The sequence below is a fragment of the Cervus elaphus genome, chromosome 29 (assembly GCF_910594005.1).
Source record: "Cervus elaphus chromosome 29, mCerEla1.1, whole genome shotgun sequence".
Classification (NCBI taxonomy): Eukaryota; Metazoa; Chordata; class Mammalia; order Artiodactyla; family Cervidae; genus Cervus; species Cervus elaphus.
The window spans coordinates 23,398,933-23,414,534 of NC_057843.1; the positions used below are offsets into that span (position 1 = coordinate 23,398,933).

The window sequence follows — 15,602 nt, forward strand, 5'->3', positions numbered from 1 at the left end:
TTTGAAAATAAGTAGCTCTTTTTACGATGGACTCCTTTTTACCAGCTTTTTTAAGCTGAGCAAATAACTTTTATATAGATAGGATAAAGATGAACTTCAACCAAGCCCAAATCCCAAATCAGCAGAAACCAAATTAGTGAGATTTTATCATGCTGTTATTTGTTTTGGTACTTTTTTTTTTTTTTTTTACAAAAATCAAATAAAAGGTCAAAGAACACCTGTCAACATAAGACTGGTTCTTTACTGTTTCCAGCTAAATCTAATAGTGATGGAAAATGGGTCTTTGTTACTTGAATACATCATAAGTTTTATGTGAATGCTTCAGCTGACAGCTATTATTTATCATAGCTATACTCTTAATCTTCTATGTATTACAACCCTTTAAAAGCCCATGGTATCACCTCTGTGTATTTCCCACTGGGGTAAAAGGCATTTTAAACACATAATTACCTAATGAAGTAACATTTACCCATTTTCCATTACACAGCTAGCAGTATTCATGGTTTCACTTGTGGGGTTCTTAATAATCAGATATTAGTGAACCTTCACAAGCACCCTGGGCAGATGATCATCAGTAAATCCTTTCACATTAGTAAGAGATGCCAAGCAGTATATTCAAGAGTCAGAAGAGGATTCAGCAATGTAATGCTAATATCCAGTTGGCACAGTATATTGTGTAGAATGTCTCTCAGATAAAGTCAAGAGCTTTATGTAAAGAAAGAAGGATGAAGAGGAGGTGGAGAAGGGGGAAGAGAAGGAACATTAGCTCCTCAGGAGAATAATTTTTAACTTCACAAATTTTAAAACCAATACATACAATTTTCACATGTACAGGGTTCAATGGAACTTTTCAACGCTGTGTTGGAAGTAAATGACTGACAGGAAAACAACAGTGAATCAGCAATTCACAATAAAGCCAATGCTCAGAGCTTCATTTCAACTTCAAAATCTACTTCTGCCTCTCAGTCCAAACTCAAACCCTACTTATGAAAGTGCTCTCAACCTGTCTTACCTCCAAACTGATATCCATAGGTCCTCAGAGGCCAGATCAGCTCTGGAGCAAAGCCACAGAAGTAAGGCAGGATCAGCATGGTTCCCAGGACCACAAGCCTCTCCCAACTCCCCAGCCCACTACACTCAATTCCACAGGGAACTTAACACAGTAAAGTTGAAAGTCTGGGGCAGGTCAACAACTAAACCCAGTCTACGAAAGTGAGCTGTCAGGGTACTTACTAAGCATTTGGCCTTAGCATTTGGCACTTCTTGGCAATATCCCAAAATGTGACACATGTGCTTCAAATTCTAGCCACCTCCCAATTCAAAAGTATAAGGCTACAAAAGGCTTTAAATCGGCATCTTTTTAACATATTTTTTAATTGAAGAATAATTGCTTTTCAGAATTTTGTTTTCTGTCAAACCTCAACATGAATCAGCCATAGGTATACACATCTCCACTCCCTTTTGAACCTCCCTCCCATCTCCCTCCCCAGCTCACCCCTCTATGTTGATACAGAACCCCTGTTTCAGTTTCCTGAGACATACAGCAAATTCCCATTGTAAAGCCAGCATCTTTTGTGCAAAGTCATTCATTGATTGCTCTAAAAGGTAAGCTAAGGAATATGTAGATAAACTATTGATCAGTAATGTGAAACAGTTACAAAGAGTTTTAATGATATATAGATATGCTTATGGCAGAAAAAAAAAAAACTGAGAGAAATTTTTATACACAATCATGAACACAACCAAATTTAAACTACAGATACAAGATAAGACTAAGGGAAAACAGTGAATATGCAAAAATGTTAAGTTCATTTCTAGTTAACAAGTTGATGACTGACTACATACTATTACTCTTCTCCTGATATTTGCTACATTTAACTCCCCCCCCCCCACCATGGGCATACATTACTTTTGTACATTAAATAAAAATTACCACTTCTCTTCAAATAAAAACTCAATTTTTTCAGTCTCAATAAAAAAAAGTAGTAATCCTACTTATTCACTTGGAACCATGGTCTTTTATCACTGTCTAAAGAGGCAGTTTCACCACAGCACACACCAAGATAAAAAGCCTCACTTGATCCAATTACATCACTTATTAAGAGCTATTTAATGAGAAAGTCACACCTTGGAGTTATTAGATGCTACAATGGTCCTGCAGTGTTCCAAACAACTAAGCTAAAAGAATTACCTTTGATTCTAAATCGTTTGCCAAGAGATTAATCCATCTGGTCCCTGAAAAAAATGAAGTGTTCTTCCAGTGTGTTCAACTTCCTCCAATCTCATTTTAATCAAGGATGTCGGCCTCTGTTGACAGAGGTATTTTTTTAATAGATTTAGTGAAGTATAATGGAAATACAAAGAAATCACATATTTAATGTGTGCAATTTGATGACTCTGGACATGTGCAAACACCCGTGATGCCATCACCACAATCAATGTAACAGATATATGCAACACCTTCCAAAGTTCCCTTGTGTCCTTTTTTTTTTTTTAAATTTTTGGCATACACAATATTGTACTTTAACAACTGGCAACAGGCTGTATAGCAGATCTTTAAAACTTCTTTATCTAGCATAACTGAAACTTTATAAAGAATAGCTATTTTTAATTTCTTAAATTACAGTACAAAGAGTTTGATTTTTCCTTTAATTTTCCCAAAATACAGATAGCATATGATACCTAAAAAAATTGTTGCCATCAATAGATACATTTTCAGGAGGTCTTTACATGTTTTGGCATCTGCCAAAGAATAAAGAAATGGCTTTCTGACATAGTGACATTTGGAAAAAGACCTAGAGGAAACAATGAGCATTCCAGACAGAAGGAATGCTAAGGGCAACAACCCTGAGATAGAAGCATGTGTGGCAAATCCAGGGAAGACCAAGGACACCAGTATGGTTGATGCAAATGTGCAAGCTGGGAAGTGAGAGATGACAGAGTGGAGCGGGAGCCCAGAGGACAGAAGCCCCTGCAGATACTGTGGGCTCTGGATGTTTCTGAGGGGGATAGACAGCCCTAGAGGCTTTGGGGCAGGGAGACGACACACTTGACTGTCATTTTTAAAAGGTCATCTGACTCCTCTAGAGAACAGACCATAAGTGGGCAAGGACAGGAAAAGGGAGACCAGTAAGGAGGCTATGGCAATAATCCAGGAAAGAAATCATATTGCCGGGAACAAAGAGAACAGCAGTGGAGATGGTAAGAAGAGGTCAGACTTCACGCTTAATTTGACAAAATTTGCTAAGGGATTGGATGTGGAATGTAAGATGAAGGATGATTGTGAAGGATGACTCCAAGGTTTCTGGTTCAGACAAGTGGAAGAAAGACGCAGTCACACAGTGAGATGCTGAAGACCAGAAGAGTCACTTGTTTGTTTTTGGCCACACGGTATGTGAGATCTAGTTGCCTACCTGGGATCGAATCCATGCCCCCTGCATTGGAAGCATGGAGCCCCAAACGTTGGACTGCCAGGGACATTCCATTCATTTGTTTTTGAAAGAGGGCAACAATGCACAAGTATCCTCAATCCATGGGGTGCAAAAAGAGAAGGGGGCAACAGACGATGAGATGGTATGATGGCATCATCGACTTAATGGACATGAGTCTGAGCAAGCTCCGGGAGTTGGCGATGGACAGGGACAGCACTAATGTGCTGCAGTCCATGGGGTCGCAAAGAGTTGCACACGACTCAGCAACTGAACAACAAATGTCAGGAAGGAGAGGCTACAGGACAGAGTGCAGAGTGAAGAGAGTACAAGCTTCATCTTTTTCTCAACTTTATTTGAAGCCAATCTTCACTATAACACGATTAATGTTAAATTTTGTATGCTTAGTTCTAGCTTCCCTGGTGACTCAGAAGGTAGAGAATCCACCTGCAATGCAGGAGACCAGGGTTGGCTCCCCGGGTTGGGAAGATCCCCTGGAGAAGGGCATGGCAACCCACTCCAGTATTCTTGCCTGGAGAATCCCTATGGACAGAGGAGCCTGGCGGGCTACAGTTCATGGGGTCACAGAGTCGGACACGACTGAGCGACTAAGCACTCAGCACAGTTCTAGCCTGGATCCGCATTTAATTCATACCCAATTCCAACAGTGCCATCAGCACTTGCCCCGCTTTCCAAGCTCCATAAGGCCTCAGTGGCCTGTTAAACCCTAACTATTCCATACAGCTTAAAATCTCACAAACTGAAAAGAGAGAGCTAGAAAGGAAGGAGGGGAAACAGGTAAATTAGTAGGTGGGTAGGTAGATAATCCTTACTATCCTGTTCCCCCAGCCTTCATTGTCCATTCCATTTCATATCTCCTTCCAAGCTTTCTATTAAATGTTCAATACATTCTGCAGGCACTGTGAACAGGAGCAAATTTAGGATTCAGGGAGGGAGAAAGGGGTCAACTGGTTTTGAAGTGATACTGTAAACAGAAAAGTGAAGAAAATTTCAAGGTATTCATTTATTAAAAAAAAAAAAAACCCTTCAAAGATATGAAGTCACTTTGTTAATATCCAATTGATTTGTGAAAGCACCACTGTCACTGTTGTTGCTGACAGTGTGGTAGGAGACAAAGGGAAAACAGACCAGTTAGAAGGCTATCCGCTGTCACTTCAATCACGTCCAACTGAAGTGGACAAAGTTGGTAATCCAACTTTGTGACCCCATGGACTGCAGTCTGTCGGGCTTCTCCGTCCATGGGATTCTCCAGGCAAGAATACTGGAGTGGGTTGCCATGCCCTCCTCCAGGGGATCTTCCCGACCCAGGGATCAAACCTGAGTCTTCAGCATCTCCTGCATTGCAGGTGGATTCTTTACTGCTAGGCCATGGGGAGAAGCCTAATAGGGTATTATTAGCACATAAAGACTGAATAGGGGGCAGGGCATATTTTTCAAAAGAAAAAAAATGAAGAAAAAAAAAAGACTGAGTGATATGATTAAAGGACTGTGAGGACTGAGCTGAGGAGCTCTCCTAAGAGGTGAGGGCAATAAGAAAGAACAAAGGAGTTGAAAAGGCTTGGAGGGGCAGGAGGAAAACCAAGAACTGTGGCAAGAGAATGTTTCAAGAAGCAGAAAGTGATCAACTATTTCCAAAACTGCAGATAGGAAATGGTAACTATGTGGCAGGATACAGCAGGGCCCTGCGGATCATTTTACAGTTTCTAAATGTATCAAATCAACATGCTGTACCTTAAACTTACACAACATTATGTGTCAATCATATGTCAATAAAGTTGGGGGCAAAATGACGATCAGTCATGTAAAAGATGTAAATTAAAAACAGACCTTTGGACTTAGCACAATGAAAGTCATTAGTGACTGAGGAAAGCAAAATTTTTTTATAGTAGTACAGACTCATCTGAAAAGACCCTGATGCTGGGAAAGATTGAAGGCATGAGGAGAAGGGGACGACAGAAGATGAGATGGTTGGATGGCCTCAACGACTCAATGGAAATGAGTCTGAGTAAACTCCGGGAGTTGGTGATAGACAGGGAGGCCTGGCGTGCTGCAGTCCATGGGGTCACAAAGAGTCGGACATGACTGAGAGACTGAACTAAACTGAGGGAGACAGTCTGATGAAAGTGCCTTTAATAAAGAATGGGGGAAGTAATTAGACATGTGAGTGTAAGTCTTGCCATAAAGGAAAATAGTGTGGTGGCATAAGAAGGCAATGGGGTCAACAAAGAGTAATATTTTAAGGTAGGAGAAGGAACAGCATGTTTAGATACTGAAGGGAATAATCCAGTAATGAGGGAAAATGTGATCTTGCAGGAGAGAGATGCTGGAGCCAAATCTTGGAGTAGGTGAAAGGAATCTTCATGCAGGAGTGCAGAATTCTCCTTAGAAACACAACCTTATTCCCCAAGACTCTCAGTCCCAAAATAACTGGAGGGAAATCAGAGGTAAATGCAGGTACGCCCACCTCTCACACCCATGGCAACTGTCATTAGTATCAAGGCATTTTTCATACCTCCCAGACTAGAATCAACCTAAAAATGCTCAACATAACCTTCCAGGCATTCCAATAAAATGAGAGTTGTCACATGTGATGAAAAGTGCAGCTGACTCTTGGAACAACCTGGGGGTTAGGGGTGCTGACCCTCCCTGAAGTGAAAAACTCACACATGAACCTACAATGTGCACTCCCTAGCTACAGTTCTGCATCCATGGATCCAACCAACCAGAAAACCTTCTGACAGAACTATAGTTCAACATTCACAATTACGACATTTGTTGAACACACCTACCAGCCAAATTAGCAAACAGTTACTTATCTGACCCAAAAGATTAGAGGATATAATCTAATATACTGGAACGAACTAAATTCTTCAGTTTAGAAGGTTGAATGAAACACTGGTTCACAGTAAGTGAAATTATGGATTTTAAAATAAATAACAACAAACTGTCTATGCCATTTGAATTCTCAACTTCCTTGGGTCTGAAGAAATATTTTCCCTTCATGAACAAGGGAAAATTTTACAGTATTTAATGTCACAGCTTCTGAAATATTTTCAAAATATATAAAACTAAAGTAACTCAGGCTAACTGAATGAAATCCAATATAAATCAACAAAAATTTTAAATCCTAAATGCAGTATTATTACTTCCAATGTGGCTTGCTGCTACTGCTAAGTCACTTCAGTCATGTCCAACTCTGTGCGACCCCATAGACGGCAGCCCACCAGGCTCCCTCATCCCTGGGATTTTCCAGGCAAGAGGACTAGAGTGGGGTGCCATTGCCTTCTCCGTCCAATGTGGCTTAGAATAGGTTAAAAAAATTATGAGGCCAGAAGTAATTGGCAGACCCAACTTATAAAAACAACATTCAATCTATTGTTTGAAAAGTGGATGAGGTCTTCTGCATTTCTTGAAAACTGTTTCAAATAATTGAAATGGGAGAAAATTGACAAGCATCCCTTGTTCTGTTAGCTTAGCAAATTTGTATCCTATCCTGTGGAAACAGTACACACAACTTCCATCCAATTTATCACTAATTGTGAATCAAAGATTGATATTATACTTATAAAACTATACCATATTTTATTATATTACTCATCTTTAGATCTGTAATACTTTTTAAGAAATATAATACTTATAGATTTCACATTTCCTAAAGAAATATCTATTGCCAACTCGATCAAAGTTTAAATTATCACCCTTGGTTTCTTTTTTGAGATAACTGAGCTCATTGTTATAAACCAAGAAATATTATGACCAGGTTTTGCTACAGACCCAAAAATAATCCTGACACCACTATTTCCTTATATTTCTTCCAAATATATTTCATTTTTCACTTTTTCTCCCCAAATTTTATTTTTTTTTCCTTCACACAGATATTTTAACATATAGTCTGAATCCCTGAGTCTCCCCAAATTTTAAACCAGAAGACTCCATTTGCATTTTTTTCCTCAGCTCCTGCATTTCTCCCCAGTCTTCCCATCTTGATCTGCTCCATTTCTAGAACTAGAAAATTTTTTTAAAGTTCTGTTTTCTTAAATTTTCCCAACCCCTAGTAGTGATGTAGGGGTTTAATTTAATTCACTTAATGGTTTGTGAATAACAGTCAAAAAGTATCACAAGGCTATGAATGTGTGTGTAAGCCACTTTAGTCCATGTCCAACTCTTTGCGACACTATGAACCACAGCCTGCCAGCCTCGTCTGTCCATGGGATTCTCCCGGCAAGAACACTGGAGTGGGTTGCCATGCCCTTCTCCAAGGCTATGAATATTATGTCTCAAAAAAACTATTCTAGAAATTTTACACCTGCAGAAAGACCAAATGGATTACTTAATAAGTACCATCAATAAATCAACAAATGAAAAACTACTGTTACATCTCTATGAGCATCTTTACTCTCAAACTGATGATTTGCTTACCTTTTGGTTATTAATTCTCAACTGTAAAGCAGCAATCAATTAAAATCCAGTAAATTTTAGGTTGATAAAATAAATGTTAACATAGACATGATATTGAAAGACATTAACCAGGTGATGACAACTACCAAATATTAACCAAGTAAGCAAATAACCAAGGCAGTTTTAGTTACCACCAACCTACTAAGGCAAGTAAAAATGCTTTGAAAATTGCATTCTTATCCAATGTTTTTATATCATACCCTTAAATGTAACATTTCAAATCTCCTGATTATTACATTTCAAAATTTAGATGAGTCATAGTGCTTTGAGTGCGGGAATTATATGTGAATCAAAATTGTAAACATGCACTTGCTTGCTAGTCAAAAAGTCAATGTAAAAAAAAAATTCAATGTGGACAGATTCAGGAAGAGTAAAACATATAATCTTAAAATATATCCAGGGTTTTGTAAATGGTCACTTCTCAAATATTAACACAGTTCAGTAAATGTGCAATCTGCCCATCCTGTCCTTGAATATCTCAATATTACTAAATATTTCTAACCCCATCCCCTCACTTTACAGATGGGGTGCCTGAGACCTAGGTCTTTAGTGATACTTAGCAGGACTATGCCTCAGAGCTATAACAGTCTGAGGCTTACAGGAGGTGAAAGTAAGGAAAACTGAATGAGGTCCCAGAAGAGCTATACAGCTTATGATACAGGATCATAAGCTTCTGTGCCTAAATCTAGAACCTGAAACTGAATCATCAAACCTAGACAATAAAACTGGCTGATAAACTGGAAGAAAAAGACAGGGAATGACCATTTTACTTTATGGCATAAGACCCTGACCACCAAGGAACCCACTGAAAAAGTGCTGAACAGATGAATGACTGATTGCAATGATACTTGACAGCATGACTTCATTGATTTCAGAAGCTCCAAATTTAGAAACAAAACTGAGGATATCATGCTGAAACTAAAACTGATGGAGAGTAAGGGGCAACACAACGGGCAAGTCTCTGTAAATCTCTGCATAGTTGTTGCTGACATTTCAAAACACATTCATACGTGTATGTGATATACATACAGAGATACAGAAACATACTACTTCTTCAAGTAATTCCTGCAAGTGAGGACAGAGCCAGGAGATCTGAAAACAGGCCCTGCTCACCCACAAGCCCTTGCATTAAAGTAGACAGGATCTGAGTGAGTCACCGGGAATTAGGAGGAGACAGTCACTCCAGGACAAGGAGGGGAGGGCTAGAGTCCCCTGTGCTGCCTTCAGACTAGGGAAAAGTGGGATGACTGCAACCTGCTGCAAGAAGGCAGGCGCGCCGACCTGTTTCCGAATCAGGATCCCGCTGAGCCCCACCGCAGTCAGCAGAGCCGGCCCCACCCAGGCATCCGGGAGCTCTCTAACGCCGAAGGCCTACTCCTTCGGGAATTCAGAACCCCAGCAGGACAGGACGAGGGCAATCGACAAGACCTGTCCCCTTCCCGGCCGCCCAAACCGCGACGCGGCCCTGCCACCACATGCTCTATTACCCCATCTCCCATTAGAGCTCCAGGCCCATCGGGCCTCAGCCTCCCTCCCAGCAAGCTGAGTCAGGCCATAGGCGAGTGTCATCGGGCGACCTCTGTGCAGGAGGCAGAGGCCCGCAGCCCGCCGCCTAACACCCGCAAAGCTTACCTCCCTTCTGCCACAAGCTCAGCCCCACGCCGGCTGCCTGACGTGGCCCGCCCCGCCGTCTCGAACGCCTGGGGGCGGTGACTATGAGGAGACAGCCAATGGCCTGCAGACCTCAGGGCTTGCCCCGCCTCCTCCAACTTCGACCCGCCCGCCCCTGCTTAAGCGCACGCGCGTTCAAAGCCAAGGCCGCGCACTGCGGCTGGAAGGCGGCGTGGGCGGCCAAGCGCTCAGCAGCAGTCCCTGAGCTGGAAGGGTGGTGCGCGCGAGTGCTGGCTGTGGGACTGCGCCGCAGTGGGGAGTTAGCCTAGGGAGAGGCGGGTTAAAGGAACCCGCCTGGAGATACCACTGCAGCGTGTCCGGATGGTCCTACTGGCAGCCTGCCCCTATGCAGCTTTTGGCGGTGCAAAAGCAGCTTCTTGGTGTCGGGAGATTTTGTTTCCCGGGGTTTAAAAAAAAAAAAAAAACAGTACTGATAACTGTAGGATTCAAAAATTTTAATGCAGACAGCAGACTTGCGGTTTCGTTTCTGGTAGTCGCTGCTTGGTTATCTTTACTTCACTTGGCCAACACAGAACATTGAGGTTCTTGGTGCTAGTCTGATATACCCACCTGTTGAGTGGTCGTACACGTCATCCTGTTGATTTAATCTGGAGAGAACTGGCACTAGTAATTGTTACTTTTATTGTTTTCATTTTTACATAATACCTATTGACCGTCCACCCGTGCATGAACAGGCATTTTCATAAGGAGACTGTGAGACAGCCGGCACAATGGAAAAGAAACTGAAAGAAGGAGCAGGAAAAAAATGAAAAGGTTATGACAAAATGGAATTCTGATTGTGGATGACAAAAGTGGGAATTATATACAAGATGAAATAGTTAAGACAAGTTGCTCTACAGAACCTGCCTTATCCAACAGTTTCTAAACCCTGACTCACCTTTACAAGAATTTGGGGAGCCTGTATTTTTAAATAACAGTGCCTGGGCCCCTATTCTAGAAAGTCTGCTTTAATAGCTCTGCTGAGGAGCCTTGGCATTGGTATTTTTCTAAGTTTTCAAAGTTTTTTTAATGTGCTGACAAGAAGCTCTACTCATTTATAAGAAGGATTTGGTTTCCTATACTCCACTTCAGAAAAGTAATTATATACCACCAACCGTCTTCCATTCTCTCACTAATCTATTATGCATTCATTCTGTAAGAATGTATCTGAATTAATTTTGAAACTATTTATATATTCAATCTCTGTATGTAGCCCTTTGAGAAGAAAGGAGCATTATAAGGTTTATAATTGCTTTTTTTAATTTTATAGACCTTGATGATATTCCCCTTCAGTCTTAATAACTCCAAATAGCAATGCATCAGCTCTTCTTTTAGGACTAGTTTAATCTTTTTAAAAATTCTTCCTCTATTCCCTTAATTCTTGAGATACATTAGTCAATATTACAGTTGCACATTTAATTATGGAAACAGCACCTTTAAATGTATATCAACTCATTTAATCCAACTGTATGAAGCAGGTACTATTATGACCCACATTTTATAAATAAGGAAACAGACACAAGGACTAAACATCTTAATCAAGAGGCAAAATTTGAATCCAGGCACTCTGGCTCTCAATAAATAAATGTACTGCCTCAGTTACATCAAGACTTGTTTTAGGTGTGTGGGAGGAAATGCCCATTTAAAGAATGGTAATGAGTCTGTACTTTGGCCACCTCATGCAAAGAGTTGACTCCTTGGAAAAGACCCTGATGCTGGGAGGTATTGGGGGCAGGGGGAGAAGGGGATGACAGAGGATGAGATGGCTGGATGGCATCACCGACTCAATGGGCATGAGTTTGAGTAAACTCCGGGAGTTGTGATGGACAGGGAGGCCTGGCGTGCTGCGATTCGTGGGGTCGCAAAGAGTTGGACACGACTGAGCGATTGAACTGAACTGAACTGAACTGAATGAGTCTGTGATTTTTCACTTTTGACACTTCCCCTGGATTCTGGGCAGGACTAAAGGACTTTGGCTGTTAAACCAAGGATCCAGAATTGACTTGACAACTTGTGACAGATCTTGGGCTAGGCTGGAAGCATGAGGGCTCACCCTCTTCTGGGATATACTCACCCTGCCTCTGGGTTTGACTCCTTCCATACATGACTATAGTTCAGCAAGCATTGTTCCATCTTTTAATTTATTTAATTTATTGCTATACCTGGCACTGTGCTAGACATGAGAGATACCAAGATGAAATACACAGTCCAGAGACACAAGGAGCCAGCTCATCCTGGAGATTCATTTGGACAAGATGAGAGGTGTAGACTTTTAGAACCAGAAAAGATGTTAAAAGTTGCCTGTCTATGGCAAGTTTTCACTGACGAGTGCGGAAATGAAGAATAAGTAAATAAATGACAGTGTATCAAGTTTTCATAAAAATAAATTTATTCAGTGTAAAGGACTGTTCTTCTTGAGATTGTGTTTTGATTTTTTTCTCGTAAAAATGTTCTCTCATAATAATTAGTAGGTTAAGTTGTTGGGAATTTTGTTTACTTTAACGACCTTTAAGTCCTGTCTTGATTCTCAAAAATTTTTGACGTTTTACTGATTTAGTCTGACTATCAGCTGATGGCGAGGGAAATTGAGTAAGATTGCAGAGGGACAAAGTCCAGTTCTTTTTCTACTGCATACCCACTGGAATAGCCCATTTCATGAGCAGAAATGTTTAAAAATAGTCATGTCAATAACAAATTTAAGAACAAATTAGGGTCAAGGTTAGACAACAAAGATTAGAACTGATTCTGATAGGCCAGCTGGTTGTTAGCCAGGAAGAGCAGTCTTCAGTCTGCTTAATTAATCAGATTATCTTGGTTTCCTTCTGAGCTGAAAGCAAAGAATGGGGCCTAAGGGAATACAGCTACTCTATGAAGTAATGTTTTGATTGGGGTAAGACCTAGGAAAGATCAGCTTGACTGAGAGGGAACACGCATATCTGATATAGATATGTGGAGTCTGTATTCCCCAAGAGTCAGCCTGGGGAGAATTTTTGAGAATCAACAGGGAGAGAGTGGACCCCTTCGAGTACCATGGGAGGAGAGTCAACTTCGTTCACGTAACCTGCAGAGGGTGATCTAGACCTAATACCAGAAGCCCCAGCACAGATGGAAATTTCAATTGAAGGATTAAAACAGACTTCAAATCTGTATATTATTTTCTGGATAGGCTTAGATTGTATATGCAAATGAACTCTCTGCTTTTTAAATATTCAAGACAAACCACCATCTTGCAGAAGGAAGCAAGCAGACAGCGTTTTCTCTGTTAAACTCCTTGTATTATGACCCCTGAAGCGCTGATAGTTAAGCAGTTAGTTCTCTATTGTACCAGACCCTTTAGATAAGTACCCTTTTTGAAGTCAGTATAGAAGGGCCTATTGACTTTAGCAACAACAAAAAAAGAAAGAGAGTAAGAAAAATGTGTCCACTCCCAAATCATTAACTGAACTGAAAAGAATATGCTAACAAAAAAAGACACTGTAGTCTGAATCCTGTACTGTAAGAGAAGGTCATGTCCCCCACAGTATCAGGAGAGGCACAACGCCTTGAACTCAGGCCCAAGCATGCTGGGCTAGTGCAACACGCCCACACATTCATCAGCAGGCACGGAACTAGGAGGAGAAATTCAGAACTGAGTCACAGGGCTCCACTGTTGACACATAACAGAAAGTAGTCTTATTAGACTTAATTAGATGTGAGTAGATGGCTTCAATGGTTCCCCATTTCTTTTAGAGTAGAAGCCAAAGTCCCACAAAGGTCAACAAACTATACATGATTTGCCTCCCTGAATGATGCACCTCCATCCCCAACACACACACACACACACACACACACACACACACACACACCCTGTTAATCTTTGCCTTCTACGCTCACCCCAACCCACTCCACTCCAGTCACCCTGCCCCCTTGCTGCTACAGGATCTTGGCATTTACCCCCTCATATTTTCATGACTCATTCCATTGAATCATTCAAGCCTTTGCTGAGAGGTTGGTTACCTTTTGGATAAGGACTACACTCTTAGTCAGGGTCCCAGCAGGAAACAGATGGCACAATCAAATTAGGAAAATGAAGTAGCATTTAATAAAGGGCCATAAACAGAGGTGTGGGCATGGAATACAGAGATCGCAAGGGAGACTCAGGAACATTCAGGCCCCCAAAATCACCTCTGAGCCTAAATTAGGGCAAGAAGGAGTAGTTACAAAATGTGGAGAAGGCTGTGTACATATGAGACTACCTCACAGGAGCTGGGACCTTTGATCAAGGAACACAGGCAGTCCATGCTGACCTGACAGGGAGAGAGCTCAGGAGCTATTACCTTGCCCTCCATCATTCTCCTCTCTTTCTGATTTTCTGAAGCCAGGGAAGCCAGTGTTGCAGTTCATATGAGCTGATCTCCTGTGGTACAGGAAAGGGGCAAAAAGAAGGTATCTCAGAACTTCCCTGATGATCCATGCTTCCTCTGCAGGGGGCAAGGGTTCAATCGCTGGTCAGGGAACTAAGATCCCACATGCTGCATGCAAAACAAGAAGAAGATATCTTGCACATTTACCTTGATCACCTACAGATCAGTTCAGTACAGTCGCTCAGTCATGTCCAGCTCTTTGTGACCCCATGAACCGCAGCACACCAGGCCTCCCTGTCCATCACCAACTCCCAGAGTCCACCCAAACCCATCTTCATTGAGTCGGTGATGCTATCCAACCATCTGATCCTCTCTCGTCCCCTTCTCCTCCTGCCCTCAATCTTTCCCAGCATCAGGGTCTTTTCAAATGAGTCAGCTATTCACATCAGGTGGCCAAAGTATTGGAGTTTCAGCTTCAGCATCAGTCCTTCCAATGAATGTTCAGGACTGATCTCCTTTAGGATGGACTGGTTGGATCTCCTTGCAGTCCAAGGGACTCGCAAGAGTCTTCTCCAACACCACAGTTCAAAAGCAGCAATTCAAAAGCATCAAAAGCACTCAGCTTTCTTTGTAGTCCAACTCTCACATCCCTATATGACTACTGGAAAAACCATAGTTGACTACACAGACCTTTGTTAACAAAGTAATGTCTCTGCTTTTTAATATGCTGTCTAGGTTGGTCATAACTTTCCTTCCAAGGAGCAAGCGTCCTTTAATTTCATGGCTGCAATCACCATCTGCAGTGAGTTTGGAGCCCAGAAAAATAAAGTAAGGCACTGTTTCCACTGTTTCCCCATCTATTTGCCATGAAGTGATGGGGCCGGATGCCATGATCTTAGTTTTCTGAATGTTGAGCTTTAAGCCAACTCCTTCACTCTCCTCTTTCATTTTCATCAAGAGGCTGTTTAGTTCTTCTTCACTTTCTGCCATAAGGGTGGTGTTATCTGCATATCTGGGGTTATTGATATTTCTCTTGGGGTAAGCCATTCAGTCTAGTACTGGGGGCTTTAAGCCCATCTCTAGCCCCTTCCATGGGGAGACCAGCAGGGTAATCAGTCATCCTAAAGTCACCTACACAGAGTATGCCAAGCCTGAAACAGGCACAACCATGGTGATCTGCAAGCTCAAACCCTAAGGATGTACTCCAGGATTTGGTGACCAAGAATGTAGGATCTGCCATACTTCAGCACTGAAAAAATGGGCCCTTTCCAGGGCCTCCCAGGAAGTCACCTAAAGTGCTGTTATGCCCCGCAGAATTGTTAAATCTGAGTAGGTAATATCAAACAGCAGTTTGCATAAGGCTGCTGAAAGGTAGATGTATTATTATTTTGCAAAGCAATTACATAACTTAATTCTGGAGAATTTGTCATAGTAAGGTGCTGGGAATTTTTTGTTTTTAACAAAGGAAAAGAAGTAGGCCTTTAAAAAAGGGGTACAATAAATGAGCACAAGAGAATGGTGCTGATAAAAAGACTGTCTACAAAACACACACACACACACACACACACACACACACACACACACACACCCAGAAACACGTATTCATTTTCAGGTTACCTAGACAATTCTTCTGATACAGGCTGGCTCTTGCTGGTTCCCCCTGAGTCTACTTACATGTCTG

At 41.5% G+C, this 15,602-nt stretch overlaps 1 protein-coding gene across 2 annotated transcripts in view; it reads right to left on the reverse strand.

Annotated features, from left to right (window-relative positions):
• FOCAD (focadhesin) overlaps nucleotides 1-9,608 on the reverse strand; it is a 293,625-nt gene extending 284,017 nt beyond the window's left edge. The window contains exon 1 of one of the 2 annotated variants that reach the window (XM_043891497.1): nucleotides 9,540-9,608. The gene's annotated coding sequence lies outside the window, so the exon portion shown is untranslated. Of the gene's footprint in view, nucleotides 1-2,191; nucleotides 2,308-9,539 lie in introns of those variants that run through there. The other variant, XM_043891499.1, reaches the window with a different exon arrangement.
• Nucleotides 9,609-15,602: the final 5,994 nt, after the last annotated feature.